The 24,561-nt window shown below is 45.6% G+C and overlaps 1 pseudogene; it reads right to left on the bottom strand.

The window, feature by feature from the left end:
- Nucleotides 1-11,902: 11,902 nt before the first annotated feature.
- On the bottom strand, nucleotides 11,903-11,985 carry LOC132028925 (U4 spliceosomal RNA; annotated as a pseudogene).
- Nucleotides 11,986-24,561: the final 12,576 nt, after the last annotated feature.

The following is a 24,561-nucleotide window of genomic DNA, read 5'->3' on the forward strand; positions in this document are numbered from 1 at the left end:
TCCGCAGTCCTGGCTGCCTGGAGTCGTCCTCTGGGAACCCCGCCATCGGCCCTGCTCCCTCTCTCCTCGGCCCGCACGCACACACTGTCAAAACAAAGGCCCACGGCCGCGGGAGGAATACACAGCATATGCTGTATGTGGGAGTTTATTTTCCACCATATAGGGCTTGGCTCCGTGCCTCTCGGGAGACAGCGAGAAAACAACAAAGTTTGCTTTTGCTTTTTTTTTTTTTTAAGTGGCTGGCAAAAAGGATTGAGGGAGAGGCTGCCTGGACACAGACTGGACGCGGAATGGAGAGCCCTACTTTCCCGGGGTTCCCCAGTGACCAGGAGGGCCGGGGACCTGAGCTCCTGACCCCACCAGCTATCCGCCCACAGAGCCACGGGGTCGGGGGGAGGGTCAGCCCGTGGCTCGGCCCCCCAAGTTGCCCAAGCATGCTGGTCTAATGCCTTTGGGGAAGTCCGCCTGTCAGGTGTTCAGCAAATACTCCAAAATCCTCAGCGGAGGAAAGGGTGTATCCTAAATCAAACCAACCTTTCCCCGGGCAGTGGAAGTCTGAGTCCCGGGAAGAGCATATGGACAAATGGACTGAAGATACCCTACTTAAGTCCCCGGCTGGGCCCAGGATTCCCAGAGTGGACACATTCCTGGCGTGTCATCCTTGGCCACTTCGGCTGTGCGGGGGGCAAGGAACGTGACTTCTGATCACAAGGTTTAGGGAAACGCAGCGGGCTGACGTCAGAGCATGGCTGTGACCTCTGGCTCAGAAGTGACCTGACGGTGATCTGTGCTCTCTTGGGCAGGTTATCTCCCTTTCTGACCCTCAGTTTTGTTGCATCAGGGGGGACAGGGCTCCCCTGGCAGCATGGTGGTGATAACACATTTATTGGTGTGTTTCTAAGTAAACACGAGGCCCCGTACTGGAGCTAAGTCACGGCAGCCGGCACTCTGTGAATGACAGCCGATCCCATCAACTCAAGTATGATGATTTCACCTTTGAGAACATTTCTTTATAAATGGTTTTGGGACACCTGGGTGGTTCAGTCGTTGAGCGTCTGCCTTCAGCTCAGGTCAGGATCCCAGGGTCCTGGGATGGAGCCCTGCCTTGGGCTCCTGCTCAGCGGGAAGCCTGCGTCTCCCTCTCTTGTGTCACTCTCTGTCCAATAAATAAAATCTTAAAAGAAACAAAAAGCGAAAAAAACCATGATGGTTTCTGGAGGTTTATTTTTTGAGACTGAAAAGGAGAGGAACCGGCTGAGGAATCATGCTAGGAATAGCACAGCAGATGAAGCCATGGGCCAGAAGTGTCTGGAATGCTCTGGAGGGCCTTCTTGGGCCTTCTGCTTTCCCTGGGAGTAGAGGGAGAGCTTTAATCTCAAAGTCATCTAGTTACAGACATAAGTCTGGGGCAAGGGTGCTCAGCCAGCGTGGATTTCACACCCAGTGGCGGTTAGCAATGCCTGGGGCCACTTCTAGGAGACATAACTGGAGGCCACCCTAGGCACAGGGTGGGGCAGTGGAGGAAGAGGTGCTGGGGGGCAGCTGACAGTGCACAGGACAGCTTCACAACACGGGGCCCATCGCGTGGGTCTGTACCATCCGCTGGATTAGATGAAGTGAACGAAACGGATCATGTGCGCAAGAAAACACGTGCGCGGAAAATCAAGGTGGGGACTCATTCCTGACGCAGGAAAAACTCAGGAAGATAAGCCTTTTTCACCTTTCAAAAATAAATGCCTTTTAGTACGCGTTCAGAAAGAGCCTCATGCATCCCAGACGCACATGGAGGACATGAAAATCTCAACCAAATACATCACCTGCTGCAAAGAAAACATGTTGTTCTTTGGAAGAAGAAATCGTTCTGTGTTTAGTTTCTAGACTCCTCCACTTAGCTCACCTGGTTTTAATCCAGTTTTATTTTCTTACTGAACCATATCGTTCTTGAAAAAAAAAATGAAATTCAAAAATGTGTGATGTGAACTATTCCCTTTCTCCCTTGGGTCCTCCTTGTCTTTCTATCATTCTGTAACTAGATTTGGTAATAATTAAGCTTTATCCAGATGGAGGGGTCGATATCTACTAACAGAATTACCCACAGATGCTACATAAAATCCATCTGGCTGAAAGAAACATGAAGCTTAGCTGTTGTTGAGGTAAGATGTGTTTTGCCATGGACACAAAGAAATGCCTTTTTCTGAAGAGTGCTTCGGTGTAATAAATGAAAATGCTCCAGTCCTTCCATTTGTCCTCCACGTTAGCATGCAGCTCATTTAGGACAGAGGTCAGCAGAGAAGGGCGGTCAGCCACAGCACAGTGCTGTGTACAGCCGGCCACAGCAATGCGGAGGGTCCCGAGAACGATCTGTCTCCCTCCCTCTGTTCCTCCCTCCTTTCCACTCACATTTTTATTTTTTACTTATTTCTTATTGCTTCCCCTGTCTCATTTTTAGGAATATCAGTGGTTTCTGGGAAAAATCCAAGGAGATAGATACTCGTTCTGTGTTGTGCCTACATCTGGGTCCCTGCCAAAGGGCATCTGGGCACAATTGGACGTTGGTCTGTCCTTAGAGCCTACCTCAGGCTCAGCCTAATCCACTCGAGGCTAACCTTTTGCTCATTACAGAAACTGTCAATGAGCCAGTCTGTCTTTCTAGAGCTTTCTGGATTTACTTCCTCTTCAACCGTTCCATCAAGAGTTCTCGAGTGCCTGCCATCGGTGAGCAGGTGGTTCCACCCCAGCCAGTCACAGCCACACTGAACACCTCAGTAACTCACGTCACCTGTCCACGTTCCACTTCTCTCCTATAAAAAGGCGCGGGTGACATGGAGAATTACTCATTATGTAACATACACGCTCAGTGCCACTATACGACTGTGTCTTTGGGTACTAGAGGACTTGTGGGGACCTTCCCCGGGCTTATCCTGACAATCCGTGAAACTGTATCCCTCCCAGACAAGTCCAGTCCCTGGGCTGATGTCCTGGGCTAGTCTCTCTGGTCTCGGCCTCCAGGGGAGCTCAGGTAGGCAGACAATGGCTCCCTGCGCGGGAGGGTCAGGCGGTCTGGATGGCTGCCACATATTTTATATAATCATCCCAGAATTTGATTCAAAACTTCTTGGCATTCTAAAAATAGTTTATCCCTTTGCTTATTTTTATACCCTACCATGGCTGCCAAGTTTTTGCTTGAAGTGAAATATGAGTTAAAACTAATATACCGGAATGGTATTAATTATAGCACCCTGAATAGTAGCGAAGAGCGGCATTACGAAAATTACTAGTTAACCACATACACATAGTGCTTGCTGTCAGCTTTTTATAGCCGAAATTTGGGACTAAATTGGGCCCAATTTGTCTCGAACAGCGACAGTGTTCAGAGCTATTATCTTCTCCAGGCACCGATGTGCCAGTATGTTAATCCAAAGGCTCAAAGATCAAGGACCCAAATCCGAAGGCCCTTAGGATTTGGGGTTAGGTTTCTTGTCCTCTCTGGGACACACTATCCTTATCTGCATTTGAAGGGTCAAAAGGAAAAAAAAACCTTAAGATGCCTCTGGGAGGGGCATCTCATTAAAATATTCAGAGCATGTTCAGCTTTTTGTGCTATAAATAACTAGCTCTGTTCTTTGATTATATCACCAAGATAGAGCAATAGTTGTACAATTAAGTCAAGTTCAAGTTCAGATTTCAGATTTCTCCATGATCTAGAATTTTAACCCTTTTTTTTTTTTTGAGAAAAGTTATTTTGCAAAGAAAGTGAATCAAATCCCTTAGAGAAATGATGATTTCTTGCAATGGACAAAGGACAGAACGAAGGTGACGTTATAACATAATCAAAGCCAATTTCAAATAAACCAAAGTTGTCTCTGGAACTTAGGAAATTTCAGTTTTAAAATGAAAACTTCTTCTATAACCCAAGAGGTCTGTCAGATTTAATTTCTCAGTAAAACGAACGAGCAGAGGTCCACGAGCTGTTTCACAAGCTTGTTCAAATAATGTGAGTGTAATTCCGTGGTCTCTCTTTAGAAGACCACAGTCGTTGTGGCAAGTGCACTTCCCATTACACATTAATGGGAAAAGTTGGAGAGATTTCATCAACTGCTAATAAAGATACCTTTTGTAATTTTTTCCCCAGATGGTAGCTGTGCTGTTTACGGGCTACTGGTTTTACTAACCATCCTCTAACTGCTAAACACTCATGCCATGCCTAGTAGGGAAGACCTTGGTCTTGCAATGCCCCATGGGTGAGTTAAATCAAGCATGCCCACTCGCGGAACCACGGAGAGGGACAGCAAGTTTCAGACACACAGTATAGGTCGTAATAGGCTCATGGTCAAGAGCAAGAAGCTTGGGAAGCTGGAATACCTGGTTGACCAACACAGATTCTATTTCTGTGGAATAAGAAAGGAAGGCATGAAATCATTCCTTCTCCAAGGAAGAGTATTTTTACTTGTGAGATGTTTCCCTCCCAGGACGACCAGTCCATTTTGCTTCTTCTGGCACTTCCTACCTCCACACAAGCATTTTTGGTCCCTACCATTTTGAAGCTTAATAGCAATCTTAGCAGATTATGAAAAGGACCTTCCTTTTGCAAAGAAAATGGGTTAAAAAGAAGAGAAAACTACTATGTCCCTCTTGGATGTTCTTTCTGCTGCTGCACAGAGACTGTCTTCTGTCCTGGGTCTCAGGGAATTCTTGGCTTCAGGACAAACTTCACGAATCAGGAGAATTTGACTGGGCCTGATCCTGCCTGCCTCTCCGTCCTGATAATATGACTCCTGTTGTTCCTCCTGTGTCTGTGCCCACCCGCTATCAGCATTATGCCTGGGTTCGGGGAGTGTCTCCAAACCATGAGTGCCGACCTCCGAAAGAGAGATGATAGGTTGCAAAATTATTTCTAAAGCCCCTGTCTATGTTCTTTGAGAACTCGTTATCTGCAAAGTCATGCTCCTCAACGCTTGATCCTGTTCGACGCTGTCAGCCTTCTTGCCTATTTGGTGCCCTGGCTCCTGCTGCTGTGACATTACCTTGGTACCTAGCACAGATCCCATCCAGCTGGGATCTTCCTTTCCTGATGATGGACCCTTGAGGTACGTCTGTTTCAGTGCTTTTAGAAAGGCAGTCCAGGGCTGCCTGAGTGAGAATCATGTGGAAGCTTATTAGAAAGTCAGACATTCTCGGCCCCCACAACAGCCTTCTTGAATCTCAAACTCTGGAGATACAGATTAACATTTAAGTGAGCTGTTCAGCAAATTGAGATTAGAATGCACGTCAGAGGGTTAACTATCTATTATATATAGAATGCGGCATCTGAATAAAGGGCACACAAAACACAAGCTGTAGACCAGTGACTTGCCCTTGGCCAGAGAGTTTTGAGGGAGTAGGATGGATGCTCTTTTGAAAACAAAATCATAGTAACAGTCAGAAGAATGACTATAGCAATATATTATAAAATGAATATTAGCACATAAATAAGTTTGGATATTTCCATTTGACTTAACTCCCAACAACCACCCTGAGTGTCTGGTTGAAGAGAGCCCACAGAGTGTGGTGGTCCTTGAAATCCAAGCTGTCTACACATTTTCAAATAGGGTAATATAATTCCACAAGAAAATCAAATGATACCACTCATAACATACACCTACAATATACTTAGTATACAGGTATCCTGAAAACTTCAAATAGCAGCCAGATTCAGGGTATGGAATCTAGAGCTTGTCCTGAGGCTTTGTAGAAAGGGAAGCAGGGAGAGGAGGTCGAGGCGAGAAAGCCCACCTAGGTGGGAAGACGTGGAAAACAATTGCCCGAAGGAGAGGAAGCAAGAGTGTTGCAAGGATGTGCAGAAACTCAGGAGGGGCATTGACCCGTAAGGTACGCCATTGCCTTCTCCCAACAGGAAAGAAGGGGGGAGGGAGAAGGAAGGAAAGGAGAAAGGAAGGAAGGAAGGAAGGAAAGACGAGGGGCAGGAACTGAACTTAGCTATCAGTACAAGAGTGTGTGCTTGAATTAAGATCCCCAAACTCCACATGCATTTCTACATTCAGTATTAGTGCTTGTCTGGGAACAACAAAAACAAAAGATATTTTGAAATGAATTGCTAGAAAGGGAGAAAAATTTAGAAAATGTAGGAAAAAGCATAAGAGGACTATAAAAATTGCATTTATCAAAGATATAATGAAGATCCCAGAGAGACCTGCGTTAATGGGACAGAATCATTATTCGCTCTAAAACGGATAACATGCTTCTACCAGCATATTCAAGAATCCCTACAAAAACCACAAAATGACAACCAATGTAAAATAAATGAAACAAACAAACATGTGGATGTATCATAGTCAAAAAAGGCAAAGACAGGGATAGCAAGCTGCCAGAGGGGAAAATAAGGCCCCATCAAAGGAACTACAGTGACACTAACAGCCGACTTCCAGCAGCAACACATGAAGCCGGAAGACAGTGGGAACATACCTGTATCTTGAAGTGCTGGAATAAAAGAAAGGCTAACCTTGAATCATTGACCCAGTGATCACATCTTTTCAAAATGAGGCAAAGCAAATATATGTTTGTCGAACAAAACAAAGAGAAGTAATCTCCAGCAGATCTAAAAGAAATTCTGAAGGAAGTTCTTCACAGAGAGGGATACTCATCACAGGTGGAAACCAGGAAGGGCAGAAGGAAATGCAAGATCAGTTATGGGTGAATTATGAGAGTAAGGAACATGTAAATGAGCACTGATGCTATTAACAATAATTATGCTCTCTGATGGGATTTAAAACACACGTATAATGGAAATGCAGGGCGGCAATAACGCTGAATGTCAGGAAACTGAAAGGACCCCTGAATTCTCAGCTCTGAATTCCCTTATCAGGGAAATAGTGAAACGAATGATTTGGATAAAATTGTGTAAGTCAGGCATGCATATTTTAACCTTTGGGTTACTGTTAAAGAGTAATAAAATAATATGTAACCTAGAAAACAAAAGAGGAAGGTCTGGGTGACTCAGTCTGTTAAGCATCTGCCTTTAGCTCAGGTCATGATCCTGGGGTCCTGGGATCAAGTCCTACGTTGGGTTCTCAGCTCCATGGGGAGCCTGCTTCTCCCTCTCCTTCTGCCACTAACTAACTAAATAGTAAATCTTTAAAAAAGAGAAAATAATAGAAGAAAATACAATAAAGTATTTGCTTAGTTGGAAACAAGGCAAAAAAGGAAAGAAAACGGAAGATAACTTATCTACAGTCAAACTTTAAGTAACACCGCCCTGCTCTACACAGAGCACTTCTGTTTCCCTGTCCTGGGATTCGAGCTGCCTTTCCATAGATTTCCCTTCTCCATCTTCCTGTAACACCTACAGGACATCGTCGTTACTCTAAGTAATCAATTATCTCGTTGAGAAACGTAACTGATAAGAAGATAATCTTTATAGCTGCCCATGGAATGAATTACATTTCCTGATGTTCCTTTTTTTTTCTTCCCCAGTGTACCAAGATTCATTGTTTACACACCACACCCAGTGCTCCATGCCATACGTGCCCACAACCAGGCTCACCCATCCCCCACTCCCCGCTCCTCCAAGACGCTCAGTCTGTTTCTCAGGGCCCGCCATCTCTCCTGGTTCGTCTCCCTCCCCCGATATTCTTCAGCCTGGGTGTAGACCCAGGTTCCCACCTGCTGTCATTTTTCTTTGCTTGAAGGACATCTTTTCAACATGTCTTGTAGTCTAAGTTTTCTGGGGATGATATCTTTCAGGTTTTTGTATTTCTGAAAATGTCTTTATTTCTCCACAATTTTGGAAATGTGTTTTCAGGGAGTAAAGAATTCTAAGTGGATGATTTCCTTTTAGTACTTTAAAGGTGCTTCTCTCCTGCTTTATAGTTTACCGTCTCTGATAGGACGTCTACTGTCTGCCTCCCCTTTGTTCCTCTGCACATAAAGTGCCTTTTCCCCTCCTGCTGCTTTTAAGATTGGCTTCTCGGATCTGGGGGTGTGTGGTTTTCACCAAATTTGGAAAACTTGTGACCATTAATCCTTTAAACAATTTCTCTGCTCCCCACCCCCACCTCCTACCTCCTTTGGAGAGACTCCCTTTAGAGGTATACTGGGCTACTGAAAGCTGCCCCACCACACATTTGTCCAAAAATTGTCTTTTCTCCCTGGGTTTCACTTGTTATTATTTTTCTATGTTTAGATTCTCTATTTCATTCTTATGCAATGTCTAATCTTTGATTAATAACACCCACTGTATTTTGTATATAATGCATAGCCTTCTCATCCCTAGAGGCTTGTTTGGGCTGTTTTCTAGAACTTCCTTGTCTCTCCTCAACAGGCTCCATCACTCCCTTAGTTCTGGACATATGGTTCACAGTCACACAGCCACTCCGACTATCTGCGGCTGCTGGCTCTATTCTCTGTGCCTGACTGCCTGACTTTTCCTCTTTGCAATTTGTAGTTTCCTACTTCTTTGCTGGTTTGGTGGTTTTTGATTGGATGCCAGATGCGTCTTTTGCCTTGGGTGCTGGATACTCTTGCGTTCTCATGAGTGCTGCTGATCTGGGTTCTTGGAGGCAGTAAAGGCAGCATGTTCTTATGGGGCTTGCTAAACTGACTTCAGCAAAACCAGTACGTTTGGTCTAGGGTTGACCCCCCTTCCCCCACACTCAGCATGGCCATTCTGCAATTGATGAGATTGTCCCTCTGGCTCAGACCTGGCCTGTGAGGGACCTGGGGGTGTTCTCTGTGGTCCTGTAGACCCTTTTCTCTTTCTTTCTGGTATTTTCCACACACACATGCTGATCACCATTTGATTATGGAGCAGACCCTCGGCACACCTCTGCACCCACTCCTCTGGTGCTCTGCCCGCAACTCCAGGGGTCCGGCTTCCTTGAGCTCACCGGCCACTTCGGTGCCATCTCTGAGCAGAAGCTGAGTGACCACAGAGCTCACCCCATTTGTTTTCTGTCTCGTAGCTATCCCTGCCCTGGTCGGCCTCAGGGCCAGTGTTTGGAAACCATTTTCAATATATTGTGACAGACTCTTCCACTGAGGCTGGGGAGTAAACCCAGTGTGTGTTACTGCACCCGGACTGGAAGCAGAAGCCTCATCATACATAAATCAGAAAAGACACAAAAAAATGTGTGTTTCACTGTGTTCAAGGAATAAGGTTCAGAGTCTTCTTATTAGAAGTGTTTTAAAGGCTCGTGAAGACATTTTTAACCACAAAAAGAGACAAAAACATAGATGAGATTGACAAATGGTCTTTTTGGAGAAGTTGAAGTCTGGATGGCTAAAGGGCAAAGAGAAAGATTCTCACCTCAGGGTGCCTGGGGGGCTCAGTCAGTTAAGCATCTGCCTTTAGCTCAGGTCATGATCCCAGGGTGCTAGGATCAAGCCCCCCACTGGGCTCCTTGGTCAGTGGAGACTCTGCTTTCCCCACTGCCTGCTGCTCCCCCTGCTTATGCTCGCTGTCCCTTTGACAAATAAATAAATAAAATATTTTTAAAAACAACTTAAAAAAGGAAAAGTTCTCACCTCAATAACTATTAAGTACATAAAGTTTTAACATGAATGAAATCCCATTTTTCTTAATCTCAGTTTGGCACTCATTGGCTATGTGACACCCATTACTGATGAACCTGTGAAAAGAGGGAATCTTGTCCAATGCTCAGGAGAGAATGACTTGATCCCGTTTATTATATGTACATTTTTATCTGTATGTTTTATTTTATTTATATATATGCTTTATTATATGTATGTATGTTTTAAGTCTTAAAATGTGATTTCGCATTGTCTAATTATTCTCATTAAAATTGAATGAAATTAGGGGCACCTGGGTGGCTCAATGGGTTAAACCTCTGCCTTCGGCTCAGGTCATGATCTCAGGGTCCTGGGATCGAGTCCTGCATCGGGCTCTCTGCTCAGCAGGGAGCCTGCTTCCCTTCCTCTCTCTCTGCCTGCTTCTCTGCCTACTTGTGATCTCTGTCTGTCAAATAAATAAATTAATTAATTTAAAAAATATTGAAAGAATTTAGTAAATGAAAAGAATGAAAAGAAAACCTTGTTCACATTACAAGGATGCACATTAAAACTTTGTTTATGGGGTACCTGGGTGGCTCATTGAGTTAAAGCCTCTGCCTTTGGCTCAGGTCATGATCCCAGGGTCCTGGGGTCGAGCCCCACATCAGGCTCTCTGCTAGGCAGGGAGCCTGCTTCCCTTCTTCTCTCTCTGCCTCTCTCTCTGCCTGCTTGTGATCTCTCTCTCTCTCTCTGTCAAATAAATAAAATCTTTAATAAAAAAAACACACTTTGTTTATAAACATCAATATTAAATAAAAACCTCTTGTTGAAAAGTGGAACATTCAACAAATCGGCTGTGGTATATCCATAAAACAAGATAACATTTAAAAAATATAATATATTATTTATATTTATATAATTAAATATATAATAAATATATAAATAATATATAATATATAATAATTATATATATAAATATATAAGTATATATATATAGTAAAGATATATATACATTTCTGATATGGATATATTTTGTTATTTTGTTATGTAAAAATGAGCTAAAGACTGACATCCAAACGAGATTATGGCATGGTCCCATTTGTACCTATGCCTGAGAGTGTGTGTGTGTGTGTGTGTTTGTCTGTGTCACCACGTATGAGTATGTATGTGAGTGTGGTAGTGTACATGTGTGGTCTAAGTGGTATGAGTGTATGCGTGTATGGGAGTGTGGTTATCATGTATGTGTATGCAAATCTGAGAGCATACATGATAGTGTGTGTGAATTTTATTTTCTTTATATTTTGTGTACATTTTCCAAAATGTTTTTACAATGAGCATGTTTCTTTCTAATTAGAGTTAACTGTGCAGTTCTTCTCAAGGAAATATTAATATTAATACACACAGAACACCACATTCATAATGAGACCTAACTCAGTGATTTAGTGGAAATATAACCTTGGAGAGTGTTGGGGAGTCTTGAGACCTAATTAGAAGAGGAAGGGGAGATTCAAGTCAGACTGGTGAGGTGCAAAGAAAGTCAAGGAAGAAACTTGGACAGAGAACAAAAGCTAACAGAGGAGGAAGGTTGCAGTTCCTGATCTCGGAGGAAGCCAACTGAGCCTTTCTTCCCATCCGTCTAGGGCAATCTGGAAAAGTTCATTTGGTTTTTAGAATCACAGGGTCTAATTTAAACCCTGCATTATGGCCCCTGTGAGCCCTGTGTCTTCAGGTCCTGGTCTCCATTAGGTGTGCATGAGACAGCGTGCCTTTGGTACTCAGCTTGGCACCTGAGCTCCAGAAAATCCTCTGTTATCAGACATCATCACCACTAGATCGAGCGCGAAGCCACGGGGGGATCACTGCAGACTCACGCTGCCCGGGCGCATCTATGGTCTGAGTCAGCAGGACCTGCTGACTTGTCAGTAGAGTGTCTGTGGGTAGAGGTTGAGCGGGAGTTCCAGCTGGGAAACTTGCAGTTCATATGCCCGTTCCGAGAGTTCCCGATTCTCTTTCCCCCAACGTGTGAGAGCTCACGGCATGGGGGGCGCAGAGAACAGAGAGTTGCACGGCAGGTGGCCCCACACACCACGCATGCGGCGAGAGCTGGCTTGCTTCTGGACCCTGCTATGCAATGAGGACCGCTGGACCCCTCTGTGCCCCCATGCTGCTGGTCTACTCACCGCCTTTCCTTTCCTACTGACAGGGCTTCGTGGTAATGTCATCAGGCATTTATTTTTCTCCCTGCCCCCAAACATCTGGATAACCTAATATTTAATAAATCAATAAACCAAAAGTCAATAATCTTTCCCACTGGCGGCTCCCTATTTTCTAAAAAATAGAGGCTTGTCCTGGTGGAAGGGTAGGAGAGGGGATAGGAGACAGGAGACTCCTTTTTTTTTTTTTTTTTTAAAGATTTTCAATTAGCAATAATTGCGCCTTGCATAAACCTCATTGGCTACGATACTGCCACTGCGCAAAGCTTTTTTTTTTTTTTTTAAAGATTTTATTATTTATTTGACAGACAGAGATCACAAGTAGGCAGAAAGGCAGGCAGAGAGAGAGGAGGAACAGGCTCCCTGCCGAGCAGAGAGCCCGATGCAGGACTCCATCCCCGGATCCTGGGATCATGACCTGAGCCGAAGGCAGTGAGCCTGCGAGCCTGTGAGCCACCCAGGTGCCCCCTTAAAAAAAAAAAAAAAAAAAAAAAAGATTTATTTATTTTAGAGAAGGAGAGAGAGAGAGAGAGAGAGAATGAATGAGAACTAGCAGGAGAGGCCGGTGAAGAGGAAGAGAACATCTGAAGCAGAGCCTGATGTGGAGTTTGCGCTCATGATCCCGAGATCACAACCCGAGACAAAGCCAAGGGTGGACGGCTCACCCCACTGCACCACTCATCCCACTCACCCCACTCACCCCACTGCACCCCCAGGCACCCCTGGGAATAGGAACTCTTTTTAAAGTTGAGTATGTTGTTTTTCCCTAGACTCTGTGTTTGTCCTGATTGTCTGTCTGCACTGACCAGACTGAATGAGGAAATGCCCTCTGTCTTTGTCTAGTGCCCCTCGCTTGGACGCATAGTAGGGGACAAGCACAGCACAGGGGAGGCTGAAGCAGACCAGCGCTTCTCAGAACACAAACTCAGGCTGTTGAAAGAAGCTTCTTCGGCTTCTATTGGTACTGATTCTGTCCAGCAGAACTCACTGATCTTGTGCAAATGAGTTCTCCCTTACGTTCCCAGAAATTAGCACAATGTGCACCCTATGGGGTCCCAACAGCAGAGCGAGCGCAGCATGAAGGGGGCCCAGGGACTATCTGGCAGCAGCGTCCTGCTCTGCTGTTTTACGTAGCATAGCCCTGAGCCAAGAAGAGCTGTTATGTAAACACCGTCGTGTTATTTCCTCCGTATCCCGTGAGGAGGACAGGTGGCAAATACTGATTCCGGATGGGAGCTATAATGTCACTCATGTGATATCTTTCATATCTCAGGTCGTGACGCTCTCCAGGGGGACAGCTGGGGAGAGAATCTGGACCTTGGCCTCATCTGCGCAAGGACATCCCCGGGATTCTGCCGCGGCTCATAGCACTGTCTCCCACTCCCTACCACCTGTCCCTTTGGATGAGAAGTTCCCAGCCTTACCCTTTTAAAATCAGGTACAAAGTGAGAGGCCGCTCCACAGGGCAACCCAAACAGTGTTCTCAGACCCTCGGTAGTTGATTTTCCGAAGACACGGTGGAGGTAATTATGGAGAGGGAGAGACTGCGGGAAAAGAGGGTCGAGAAAAGGCCCCCACAAGCTCACCCAATATTTGACTCTGGGGAGAGCAGCCCCTCAGAGATACACCTGCCCCTAAATAGTGATGAAGACATTCATGTTTGTTCTCCTGCTGACAACTCCGATTGGGCATCTGCTAGACAGGTTTTCTTCCCTGTGAGTTTATCCCTGCGAGCAATGAACGTAAGGCGAATACGTTAATGCCTTTATTGGATGGCAGAGCCTTTCTTAGAAGGATCCATAAAAGGCATTTTCTATGCATTCTTCATGTTATAATTTATTTCTCCTATTTTACAAATAGATTAAGGTAGATTATGATTGCTATAAAATCATTCCAGGCAAAAAGTAAAACAAGGTGCAGAGGTGATGGAATTGGAATGCCTTGACTTCGCAAGGTCAGGGGATCATGGTGAAATTCTTACCCACAAGGGTTTCCCGTGCACAAGTCCTCTCTCTCGGCAGAGCAAGGCGGCCAAGCAACGTTAGTTCTCACCTGCCAGCCCCAGTAAGGGGTTCCTACAGACAGGAGGACAAGGGGACAAAAGCAAGAGCAGCTTTTCTCTCTCGAGCACAGCTATGAGAGAAGGGGGCAGCAGCCCCACGCGGCCCCCCGCCCTGCCCAGGAACAGCCATTGTAAGTCCCACCTGAAAGTGCAGCCATCACGAGGGACAGCCCAGATGGCCTCACTGTGGGCTTTGGGACATGCTCTTGGAAAAGGAGCACCCTCACTGAAAATCCGGCCAAACTTACACCTGACTCAGGGTATGGACGGGGACAGAGGGGCCCATCAGCGGAGGCAGAGGCCACTCTTTCCAGGTCCCACTAGGGCTGCAGAGAGTGCTGCTGATGGCTGGGGACAAGAGAGCACGGGACATCCTCCCGGATGGGCACGCCCTCTGTCCTGCCCGGCCGTGGGCTGTGTGACGTGGTTGTGGACAGGGCAGTGCCAAGAAAGGGAAAGGGAAGATTTGCAGGTGTTCTCTTTGTGTTGAGGACTCCTCGTGCCAAGGGGGTGGTGAGCCCCAAGGTCGCTGTACCTTGAAGGATCAGGTAAGGCCGTGGCAGGGTGATCCACGGTAGAGAACTGGAGACCTTCCTGGGCAGACCCTGACGACAGAAGTACCTCCCTTTACCTTCCCTGCTGGGCTGGGGCCTGAGTCCTCTAGTGTCAGAGCTCTTCGCTGCGGAGCCGTGTGCCCCTGGGTGGGTGATTTTCTTCCTGTGTGGGTCCATCCTACATCAGTAAAATGTCTGGGACTGCTGGAGGGACACTCCCCTCGGCAGCTTGCCGGGAGAGACACAGTGACACGCGTGTGGGCTGGGAGCAAGTCCTGCATATCGTACTCACTCTGGAGATCCTCGCTGTCATTGTCATTGTGCAGAGCAGCATCCCACCGTCCCCCAGCTCTGCTCTCTTCTTCTTGGGTGGCCGTGACTCTTGGGGCCTTCTGTTCTGTAAAATGGCAGCTTGATACCTTCCTTCGTGGTCATGTGGTTGTAGCGACCCGTTCCTCCACCTGCCTCGGGAGCTGGATGGCAGAGACCGAGCAGGATCACCAGGTGGCCTCTCTCTTGGGCTTTCATTCCACATGAGCCCCCGGAGTGTGGGCAGGCACGCCTTCATGTCTGGCCACTGGCCATGGGATGAACGTGGACAAGGAGTGGAGGCAGAGTGGGGCTCTGGGCATCACCAGGAGGGGAGCCCGGCCAGCAAGCCCAGTGCTCTCTCCAACACAAACCTCAGATCTTCTCTGGATGATGTCACTCATCGTCCGGGCACAGAGCTCCCCACGTCTGCTGACTTCATCTTGGCCTAGCCAAGGAGACCATGAGTAACCCAGCCTGGGATCATGGCTGCCTTCAGGCCCAGGCGTGGGGTCTCAGGGGAGAGTCCACTGGGCTCTGCCCCCAATCTTCACGTCCACTTAGCCACACCCCATCCCCTGGCTGTCCTCAATCTTGTGCTTACGCGGGTGTCCCCCACACTACCTTCTCTTTCTCTTCTCAAGATCTGGCTGTCGTGGGCAGGGGCCCAGAGTGGATTAGCTTCTTTCACTTCTGCTCACCAACCGTGACAACACTTTCCCTTTTGGTCCATACATTACCCCCTCATCAATGCTTCCTACCTCATGGTAGGTCCCCCACATAGGGAGGGATCGACAAGCAGCAATTTGTTATAATTTAAGCAGAAAGTAATTACAGCAGACCAGAAATTTAGAAAGAGCCGGAAGTTGCGTTTTGCTGTGAACACAACAGCTTGGCTCTGCAGTGACAGGAGATACACATTTCTAATTCTCAGAGGTTTATGGGTATCCTGGTCATTTGCTTACCAAACCAAGGGTAAAATGCATCTTTTGAACAACATGGGATGTTAACTCAAGACTCCCCTGATTTTGAATCCAAGAGCCTCTCCTGCAGAAATGACCAAGTTTTACTGTGAAGTCGTGAGGGTCTGAGTTTTGCTTGAGATGACAGCTGTGGATCCTAAAATAGTATTTGCAATGTTCAAATGTATTCAGTTTGGTAGAAATTTAGAAATTGCTAGAAGGTATATTTAAAGCGTTACCCAGGAGCGCCACACTTGGCAAACCCTAATAGATACGTTGACTTCTTAAAAATGTGATTCACTCATTCCCATATTTAGTAATTCATTCCAAGTGGACTCTTCAGCCTGGGACAAGCTAATCCTCAAAGGACACGTTTTTAAGGAATGGATACTGTGGTCAAGTACCCGCGTCCAGACCAAGAGTGAGATGGTCCCAGACACTTGTTCCCAGAACACGGGAGAAGTCTGGAGGAGGAACCATCTTCAATACAGGCTCTATATTTGCTATGGAGAGTCCAAGGGTGGGGGCAAAAGAATTAGACTTAGCATGATAGGTAGCATTTACATAAAAATCTATTGATGTCACATACACAACATGTTGGGTATGTTTGACTTCTCATGTGATGTTCAGATCTTGGACTTAGACTTTTTATTTTTTTTAAACGATTTTATGTGTTTATTTATTTGAGAGATAGAACGTGAGAGAGACAGCGAGTGAGAGCACATGCATGAGGAAGGAGCAGAGGGAGAGGGAGAAGCAGCTCCCTGCTGAGGAGGGAGGCCCATGCACGGCTCGATCCCAGGACCCTGAGCTCATGACCTCAGCTGAAGGCAGATGCTTAACCCATTGAGCTACCCAGGCATCCTTGACTTTTTAATTTTTAAAATTAGATTAAAAACTAAATGAACTGTGGTGTAAAAACATTACAGGGGCACCAGGGTGGCTCAGTCATTTGAACACCTGACTCCTGATTTCTGCTCAGGTCATGAGCTCAGAGCCATGAGATAGCCCTGAGTCAGGTCCCTCGATCAGCAGGGAGTCTGCATGGGATTGTCTCCCTCTGCCCCTCTCCCTGCTCCAGCCCTCACTCTCTCTAAGGAAAAACACAGCACTACAGATATCAACAGAGTGGAATGGACAAGTTTCCCTTTTCATTTCCCCTGAGGATACCAACTGCCGTTTCCAGAGGTGACCAGTTTGTGCAAGAAGGTTTGCGTGCAAGTAAACATGTGTAAGGGGGCATGTGTCTGTTCATACGTCCACATGCAGGCTGCTCAGGGTTTTCATCAACGGGATCGCACATCCGGTCGGCTCAGTCTTGCTCTTAAACACAGCATGTGCATTTCTACATATTGGTCCATTGGGTACCCTCCGATTCTTTTAGTCTTTTCTCAAATGACCAGTCTTTTATGAAATCAGGAGCCCGTCATGAGAAGCATGTGGGTGTGGGCTTAGGGGACAGTCACATAACGTAAAATGAGCCATTTTAAAGTGAATGATTCAGTGGCATTTAGCACATTCACTCATTGTACAACCCCCGACTCTATCTAGTTCTGAGGCATTTTCATCATCCTAACAGGAACCCTCAAACCCATGAAGTAGTTACCCTCCGTTCTGTCCTCCCTGGAGCCCGAGGTTGGCAGCCTCAGGTTTTTCACTCTATGGATTTACCGGTTCTTTGCGTCCATACGAACAGAGCCAGGCCATGCGTGAGCTTCCGTGTCTGGTTCTTTCCCAGCCGATGTCGTTGAGGCTTATCCACCCTGGAGCCGGAAGGAGTCCTTCATCCCTCTTTAGGGCTGAATAATATTCTATTGTGTATGGACCAGTTTCCCAGAGCCACCGTAAAGATCTGCTGCAAACTGGTGGCTTAAACAGGAGTGCATTGTCTCATCGTTCTGGAGGCCAGAAGTCCAAGCTCAGGGTGTCTGGAGGGTTGGCCCCTCTGACACTCCTCCATGCCCCTCTCTTGGTGGCTGGTGGCTCTCCAGAAATCTCTGGTATTCCTCATCTGGCAGTAGGGGTCTTCCTGTGTGTGTTTCAGTCTCCAAATATCCCTTTTTTATAAGGACACCAGTCCTATTGGTTAAGGGGCACACCCTACTCTACTATGGCCTCATCTTAACTAATTACATCTGCATTGGGCCTATTTTCACATAAGGTCACCTTCTAAGGTCCCGGGGTTAGGACTTCAACCCATGAACTGGTTGGGGTGTGGCCACAGTCCAACCTCGGACAGTGTGGATTAACCACTTGGTGTCTGTCTCTTCTTATCTTGAGGCACGTTTGAGTTATTTCCACCTTTTGGCTGTGGTGAATAGTGCTGTTGTGACCGTGCCTATACAAGTATTTTTTTGAACACCTGTTTTCAGTTCTTCTAGGTCTGTACCTCAGGGGGAATGGTGGGTCATATGCTGATTTTGTCTGACCATCTGAGGGATGGTCCAGCTGTGTTTGCACAGTGGCTGTACCATTCTACTTTGCCAACAGTACTGTATGAGGGTTCTGTGTTTGCCATATCCTTGCCAACACTTATTATTTTTCATTTCTTTTTTAAAGTTATAGCCATCCACAGAGCACCTGGGTGGCTCAGATGGTTAAGTGTCTGCTTTCGGCTTGGGTCATGATCCTGGAGTCCTGGGATCAGCCCCATGTTGGGCTCCCTAGTCATCAGGAAGTCTGCTTCTCCCTCTCCCTCTGTCCTCTCTCTCAGATAAATAAATAGTATCTTTTAAAAAATAAATAAAATACAATTATAGCCATCCTGGTGGGTATGAAGTGGTATCTTTCTATAATTCTGATACACTGGATTATTTTAATAGCCAATTACTAGTGAACATGCAGGTTATTTCCAGTCTCTTGTTTAGCACATTGGTGTGATGAAATCTTTGCGCATTCACATTTGGAAAAATACGGGAACATTGTTTTAAGATACAACCCTTGAAGTGCAACCGTGGAAAGTCTATCTGTATTAAAATATTTGTTTTGTCTGTGAAAGTTTGTTTTTATTGTTTTCAATATATATGTATTTTTGGTAATCTGTATCAGCAAATAATGCATTCTCATGGTTCCCAAATCCCCAAACTTAAAAATATTGAAAAATATCTCAAATTAACCACACACACACAAAAAATCTTATAATGTGTATTTCATAGAAGTATTTGAAAGTAAATTTTTCAGCCTTTTGACAGTCTGGCTTTCAATCTGTTAAAACTATCACCAATAATAATATAATATTTATCAATTTCTTCTCTCCTTCCTCATTTCCTCCCCCACCACCCATCTCTTCTTCTGTCTCTCTGTCTTTCTATTTCTCTGTAAATATAGCACAATCTAGATAAAGCTATTAAGAAGTTCACCAAAACATTTTAAAAAACTTTGTGAACTAAAAATAAGTAATTAAAATATAACCAAATTTGCTAATGTTGTGGTTAAAAGAAAACTCTAATTATCATTTGATTATCTCTAATAATTCATTTGAATGAATACCTTTTTATGTTTTATCTTCCCATTGTGTCTTCTCCTCTGTAGCGCTTCTTATTTCGATCCACATTTTCTTTGAGATCATTTCTATATACTTGGATGAAACTTTATATTAAAGATATTAATACTTCTTTTTTCCATCAGCTATGAACATTGCCCCTGTGTTTTTCTCAAACATGCCAAACTCATTCTATTCTTGGGGTTTTGTGCTGCTCTTCCCTCTACCTAGAAGGTTTGGGACGATGGATTCCTATTTTACTCAATGGGCTTCAGTCTTCATTCAGATGAATCATCCCAGACTGGCCAGCTCGACCCCCCTTTAGCTGGAGCATTTCCATTGTTCTGGGAGAACCAATAGTTCAACAGTAGATATACCGGTTGAAATGCCCATGATGACATAGAGTATATCTCTCCCGTCGCCCCTGTCTGAGCGCTTAGCACAGCACCTGGCTCATGGTAGCCTCTTAATGAGTGCTTTCGAGTGGACAATGAGTGAGTGAGTGCCCCTGTTAATCCCCAGCCTAAATGGTGTCTTCTTCTTTACCCATCAGCTCATCCTTCTGGAGAGAGCTGCTGGTCTAAGAAGACCAGACTTACCCCTCTGGGCCCCATTGTTTTTGAGTATTCTTCTCTTGTAGTACAGTATTGCAGTCTGGACAATGTGTGTGTGCTTTCTCACATGTTCTGAGCATGAGGCCATGGCTGTCTTCTTCATGTCTGCATCACCAGCAAATGTTATGTTATCTGGCATTTCTACCTCTGACACAATCCATTTTAATTAGAAGACTCAAGTATCAGCAGGAATATAACAAAAACAGGTCATGTCTTCCTCCATGCAGGAGCTCCGTGACCTAGATTGTGGTGCAGACGGCCAGCCTACGCAGATTTACGATGGCCCAGACTTGGAAAAGGGGTGGCAAGGTCAGGATACCTTGCCCACTACTGAAAAGCTTGAGCGAGGCCCTTGGCAGGAAGAATTGAGGAGCCTCCTGAGGGCAAGCCCCAGCCAGGAGAAGGAAGAGGTCCCCCAAGGCAGCAGGGTCTGTCCTGAAACTCCATGCTGGTCACCACTTGGTGCATCCTCAACCAAGGCACCCGGTCTGCATCTGTGAAGACATGGCCAAGGGGAAAGTAGAAATGCAAAGGTCTGGTTGCCTCATCAGGCATTTGACTTTGAGTCCGAAAATCTCCTAGTTTGGATTTTTGCCTAGTAAACCAAAACTGAAGGAAAAAAATCCCAGACAGAGATATGCTCCTTCTAACCATGGCTTGCTTCCTGTTTCATTATCATCCCTGATAAATGTAACCAGCAGCAATTTGGAACACTTTAGCTTTAAAATAAACTTATTTATTTATTTATTTATGTATTCATTTAATCTCTACACCCAGTGCGGGGCTTGAATTCATGACCCTAAGTTCTAGAGTCACATGTTCTTCCAAATATCCCAGGGCACCCCTGGAATACTTCAGCTTTTAACTTCTCCCTCTGCTAATGATCTCAAAATATTTGAGAAGGAAATACCCACAGGAGCCCAAGTCTTCTCCTGTAAGGTGATGACTGCTTTATTATCAAGGGCAAATCCACCCCTAAGTCCTGTTTTGGAAAGTCAAGTATTAATACTGTGAAATCTGAAGTGTAAATGCTCATCTGTCCCAGCGGGGAGAAGAGTGACTCTACACAGAGATCCTCTCCCTCTGATGCCTGCTCGGACGTTCTCGCCAGCCAGCTGAGGGTAACCGACAGAGGAGACACTCTCCCTCCCTGCCCCCTTGAAGAACACCCTGCAGCTTCAGCTTTAGAAGCTTCCAGAACATCAGAGAAGGTGCCGGAAAAACCCTATGGAAGCGTCCAGCAGTAAAAACACAAACTGAGAGCTGCTGGAGGTGTGGTGGTGGGGGATGGGTGACTGGGGGATGGGCACTATGGAGGGCACATGATGTGATGAGCACTGGGTGTTCTGTGCAGCTGATGAACTATTGAACGCCACCTCTGAAACTAATGATGTACTACTATACGTTGGCTCATGGAATTTAAATAAATAAAAAAAGGATTGAAGTTCTCGAGAGCATAAGAGACAATCCACTGAGGGGGCATTGGAGGTTTGCCTTACTGACCAGTCTTGGTTCTGAATAGAGGTGGAACCTCGACCCAGAGACCCTGGACATACCTGAAGGGTCTGAGATTCCACAAGCATCTCTGAACCCCAGTGACTGCTGGGATGGTGACCCCTCAGAGCCACAGCACGTCTGGCACACTTATTTCCTAGAGCCCCACTGTGAGTGCAATTTGTCTTTGTATTTCATTTTGTAGCTGGTCATTATGGGTAAAAACAGGACACCGGTGTTTGCATGGTTACATTTGTACCGCAATTTTGCTGAACTACCTGCTCCTTTCCAGGCAAAGAAAAATGTTGTGTTCATGAATAAAGATTTCGGTTCTCCTAATATGGTGGTTATACCTTCCTATTCTTTTTCTTGCTATGTTTGATGTGTACACAATACACACACATATTGGTTGAAGGAATATAAGGCTTTTAGATAATGCTCCTTCCTTTATATGCATTTAAATTTAAAATGCTTTAATTGGGGGTTTACCCTTTTCTAAGGTAGAAGAATACGGCAACTTCGGTTTGTTATTATATAAAATCAGCGTCCTATGTTTGGTGTCCATGAAAATGTGAAACTTTCAGGCCCTCAGAAAAAAGACAGGTGTGTGGTGAGGCTTGGACCTGCAGGACGGGGGGGGGGCAGGGAAGCTGGGGAGCAGCTCCCCAAAGCCTGCCAGCCCTCTCAGCGAAATCTTGCAAACACTTGGAGAGTTTTCTTTCTTTTCTCTTAAACACTCTTTTCCCAACATCCACAGCTTGTCCTTCCACTGAAGTCAAGTCGGTCCAAGTCAGGCTTCCTCATCCCTCACCTCGTCTAACACTGCCCCCCCCCCCAAAGGAGCTGATACCCTGTTTCCCTGGCGGCTTTCCCCTACCCAGTTTGGAGCAGGATGTGGAGAAAGAGCACCCTCTGTCCATGGTCCCTGCCGAGAGCCCTCCTGCACTTGGACAGAAGGTACCAGCCGAGCCACCACTGCGGGCAGTGACTGCGCAGGGAGGTGCTGCACTGGGGCTCTGGGAAGCCCCTGCTTGATCCCCAAAGTTTCGGGTCAAGGCTCTGCCTCCTCTGCTCGCATCCTCCACCTGGAAAGCAGCTTCTGTGCTTCTCTTGGGGCCTGGCGTTCCTGGGGGGAGGGCCCACTGCCATCCTGACTTGGGGGGTTGTCGTCGCTCATAACCTACACAGCTGGATGTTGCCAGTAACATTCCTCGGTTGTGAAAACAGTTCCCGTGATTCGGGAAAGGAGAGCCCGGAGTAGGGAGGTCACGCATCTCCCCTGTGTCTTGGACAGGGGGGCAGAGCTAGAGCCTTTGTTGCATACTGACTGTCCTCATCACAGGGGTGGCTGAGGCAGAAGTAACCTTGCAGGGAGTCCTGATTCCACACACTCCAGCGGCTGGCGGGAGCTGAGGGAGCACACCGGCTGAGGTAGGCAGGGCACAAGGGTGCGGGTCCAGGGTGGGCCACAGACTTCAGAGATTGGGTAGGTCCCAGGATGCAGAATGGCATGGCCCCTCCAACGTTGGTCCTGGGCTCCTCGGCACCCATCCGCGGAGCTCCTGTGTCTCAAAGGCAGAGAATCGATTAGATGTAATTATCTGCTTTACCCTGGATATCGCTTTAATTAAAGTATTCTAAATCAATACCACATAAACACAAAAAGAATTTTAATAATCCTTATTCCAACTCCCACAATACTTGTTTGTGTATTAAATTGAACAGAACCTCAAAAACACTTGGAGAAAAAGGTGAATCACTGTGTATTGTTAGAAAATGGACGATTTTCCCAATTTATGGAGAAAATCACTCAGTTCTGTCCTCTAATCCATTAACATTGTCAGTCGTATTTACAGACTTTCTCATCGCAAACCCTGCTTCAATTCCTGCAGTAAGTGCCCTGTGTACATGTGGGCTCTCATTTTTTACATGTTGTCAGGTTCAGTTTGCTAATATTTTATTTAAAGGATATTGAAACGGACTTGGAAGTGAGTTTGGCCTGTAATTTTTTTGAGTGTTTGCTTTTTTAAAATGCAGTGTTCCAGTTTTAAATTCAGCATTGAGTCTCGTAATATACTTGGGGAATTTTTTTTTTTCCCCTAAGCTGTGGAAGAATTTGCATACGATTAAAAGCTTGGTGGCACTGGTAGCACTTTTCTGTAACACCGTGTGAACCTGGTATTTCTTTGTAGGAACATTTTTCACTGCGACTCCAGTTTACTTGGTAGTCCTGATGATTTCAGACTTTCCTCTAGATTCGGTTTTGCCAAATTATACTTTTCCAGAATTTCTCCATTTTAAGTTACCAAATTTGTTGGCATAAAATTGCGTATGTTTTATTTCCGTCTGTGCTGGAGGGGGGTCACCTTTACCTTCATTCCTAATAGGGCTAATTTGTCTTTTATCTTCTTAATCAGCTTTCCTGATGTTTATCTATTTTATTAACCTTCTCCAAAACCAACATTTAGCGCTCTCCTCTATTCACTATTTATTTAATTGATTTCTGTTTCCACTTTATTTTCTCTTCACATTTGCTTTATCTGGGTCTGTTCAATGATTCACTTTCCAGCTTTTAAAGTTGGATGTTTAACTCATTAATACCCGGAGTCCCTTCTTTCTAGTAAAAGAGCATAGGATAAAATCTTATCTCCAAGTGTCACTTTGCATCTCACTGGTTCTAATGTAGTATTTTCTTTGTCATTCATTCTCCGTATTCCTAAATTCAATTTCTTCTTTGACCCACAAGGCATTTAAAACTGGGTCTTTTGTTTTTTGTGTACTTAGAGGACTTCTCTCTCTCTCTCTCTCTCTCTTTTTTTTTTTTTTTTTTTTGAGGTCTTTCTCTTGATGCTGTTGACTTCTAGCCCAGTTGCTTCATGGCAAGGCAGCATGATCTGCCCAACACAAATGATCTGAGCTCTGTGGAGACTTGTTTTATGTTTCTGTTCATGGCCAATTTTTGCAAATGTCTCGTGTGCATTTGAGATCAATGTGATACTTTAATGGTAGGGTGCAGAACTCTTTAAAGTCCATTAAAACATGCTGGTTAATTGTTGTGTTAGTCAGGGTTTTTCAGAGAAACAGAACCACCAGGGGATATATTGATTTCTACGAGGGAGGTTTATATAGGAATTGGTCTTGAGGTTACAGAGATAGAAATCCCTTGTCGGCTGTTTGCAAGCAGAGGATGCAGGAAGGCTGGTGAAGCTCAGACTAAGTCCTGAAGACCCGAGAACCCGCAAGCTGATGGTGTGGGTCCCTGAGTCTGAAAGCCCTAGAGCCAAAATGTCCAGTGTTCAAGGGCAGGAGAAGACAGATGTGCCAGCTGCAGGGGGAAGAGAATCTACCCTTCCTGTTCTTGCTGTTCT

Source organism: Mustela nigripes, chromosome 12 (genome assembly GCF_022355385.1).
Source record: "Mustela nigripes isolate SB6536 chromosome 12, MUSNIG.SB6536, whole genome shotgun sequence".
NCBI classification, from domain to species: domain Eukaryota; kingdom Metazoa; phylum Chordata; class Mammalia; order Carnivora; family Mustelidae; genus Mustela; species Mustela nigripes.